Genomic DNA, 2,663 nt, shown 5'->3' with positions numbered 1-2,663 from the left:
GAATCTGGAGAGTGCCGCGGAGACATTGCGGATGGAATTTATCCAACACTCTTATGAGTCGCCGATGCACAGTTAAGTAATTATAATGTTGTATTCGACCCGTCAGCCGTTGTCTTGTGTGTGAGAGCGAGATACAGGCTTATCGTCCCTTCTCTACTCCATTATTGTTGCATTCAGCCTCCCAAAATCTTTCATAAGTTTAAAGACCTGTATGAGACCACCCCTCAGCTTTCCTTTTTCAAGGAATATGGGCGCTTTTTGCAAGCGCAGCATTTGTTGAGCATCTCACATTATCCTCGAAGTGACGAGTGAAGCAAATTACTGTGGATCTGGAGTCACATGTACGGCAGGCAAGGGAAGGGCGGATGATTTATTTCCGTAAAGGGCATTCGTGAACCGGGTGGGTTTTTACTGCAATCGATGATAGTTTCATAGCCGCCATTACTGAGCCTAGGTTTCAATTCCAAATTTAGGAAATATTTTAATTTAAATCTGCTCTGGTGGGATTTAGACCCGTGCCCACAGAGATTAACCTGGCCCTCTGTATTGTTAGTCCAGTGACAGCAGATTCAGCTAATTCAGATTCATGCGAACATTGGAAATATCTCAAAGCATTTTATTAAACCGATTGATGCAAAGATTTTTGTTCCAGTTGGACAAATCAATAACTTAACGAACATGATCAGATATTGTGGGTCTGTTAGGAACTACACAAAATACAAAGTTGAGTTTGAAATTAATGCACAAATTAACAAAAGCAGAGAGTGTGAGAAAGAGCCCTGAAATGTTTGGAAGGTAACGCAGAAACTTCAGCTGACGAATGAGGCCGCGGTTTTCAGTAAGTTTGACAGATTGCTGTATAAAACGACCGCGGCAGGACTCGAACCTGCAATCTTCTGATAACCTCAGCCAACACCACCGAAGTCAGACGCCTTATCCATTAGGCTACGCGGCCAGCTCTCGCACTACATCTCGTGGCCTCCCCTCTACCGTTGCTAAATTGCCGAAAATAAACCACAGAACTTTCCTTTCATATAAACCATTACCAAAGGAAGCCGTTCTTCCCGAATTAATGAGCAATTTTATCTATGTTTCCAACATGTTAAGACGATAGTGTCAGAGAGAGAAACTTCTGCCAATTTCGGCATTGGGGGAGTGGGAGGGGTGTGGGGGCGTTGGGGCGCAGTCAAAAAACATGATGTTTCCTGAGTGAAATTAGGAAACATCTCTCCCAGCAAAGGGGACTGGAATTTCAGAGATCCCGTCGGGAAACAGCACTTTAATTTTAAATCTCAGTTTGATAGAATTGTATACATCAAATATATGATGGATCAGTAAGAAAATGGGTATTTCTCTGTATCGGAAATATGTTCTTTGAAACATTATTGAAGACATTGAGTTATGCATTCACTGCAATCGAACCCAGGTCTCTATGACGATAAATAAGAATTTCACTCCTGAATCACCAGATATGCTGAAATCAATTTATTTACCGAACTACAAGATCACTGCCCTAAAACAGAAAGCAAACTGAAAGTAACCTGACCTCGAAGAAAATGAAATAATTTAGGGACTGTGATGCTGTAACAAAATAGGCAACTTGTATGTAGGCGTCGAGAATCTAATCCGAGTTTCCCACGCCCTAGTGACGCATTATGCTCCTGAACCAGCAATGCACAGGTTTGGACGGATTTCATAACTTTCAAACTATTTCCTAATCTGATTATCAAAGTATCACTTCCCTTATCATTGATCTACAGTCCCTCATTGTTCAAATCCCACGTCTGGCTTTCGGTATTTTTAATCACTCCACAGACAGAACTGTCAAGAGGGTTTAGAGAAAGTAAATAAAGATGAACTGTTCCCACTGGCGCAAGGGTCAGTAACCAAACAGGGCAGATTTTATTTCATTCAAAAAGGATCCAAAGACAACGTGGGGAAAAGATTTTCTCGTATTAAATTGTAAGTATTTGGGTGGGCTGCCTAATCGGCAGGGAAACCCACGACTGTTACCATCTAGATGGACATTAATTCGGGAAGAACGGCTTCCTTTGGTAATAGTTTAAATGATGGGGCTGTTCTGTGGTTTATTTTCTGGAATTTAGCTGCGGTAGAGGGGAGGCCACGAGGCAGAGGGTCAGAGAGCTTCAAAACGTTGCAGGAGAATGATGACATGTTAAGACGATAGTGTCAGAGAGAGAAACTTCTGCGAATTTCGGAATTGGGGGAGGGGGAGGGGTGTGGGGGCGTTGGGGCGCCGTCGAAAAACATGACATTTCCGGAGTGAAATTAGGAAACATCTCTCTCAACAAAGGGTCCTGGAATTTCAGAGATCCAATCGGGAAACAACACATTAATTTTAAATCTCAGTTTGATAGATTTGTATTAATCAAATATATGATGGTTCAGTGATAAAATGGTTATTTATCTGTATCTGAAATTTGCTCCTTGAAATATTATTGAAGACATTGAGTTATGCATTCACTGCAATCAAACCTAGGTTTGGGATAAATTAACTTTTACACTTCTCTTATTAGGATAAATTAACCGTCCGATTACATGAGCAACAGTTTCTTCATTTACTCCACGTGTTTTACAGAGATAATTTCGCTGTAGTTACTTCTCAGGTATTGAAACCTCGCCCCGGTTTAAATAAAATCCGC

The 2,663-nt window shown here is 41.3% G+C and overlaps 1 non-coding gene across 1 annotated transcript; it reads right to left on the bottom strand.

The window, feature by feature from the left end:
* Nucleotides 1–865: 865 nt before the first annotated feature.
* trnar-ucg (transfer RNA arginine (anticodon UCG)) lies at nucleotides 866–955 on the bottom strand. Its single transcript is given in 2 exon segments — nucleotides 866–901; nucleotides 919–955. It is a non-coding gene; the product is annotated as a tRNA-Arg (tRNA).
* Between the last annotated feature and the right edge of the window lie 1,708 nt (nucleotides 956–2,663).

Source organism: Cetorhinus maximus, chromosome 31 (assembly GCF_964194155.1).
Source record: "Cetorhinus maximus chromosome 31, sCetMax3.hap1.1, whole genome shotgun sequence".
In the NCBI taxonomy this organism is placed as follows: Eukaryota; Metazoa; Chordata; class Chondrichthyes; order Lamniformes; family Cetorhinidae; genus Cetorhinus; species Cetorhinus maximus.
This window is presented reverse-complemented; position numbering and strand designations above follow the sequence as displayed.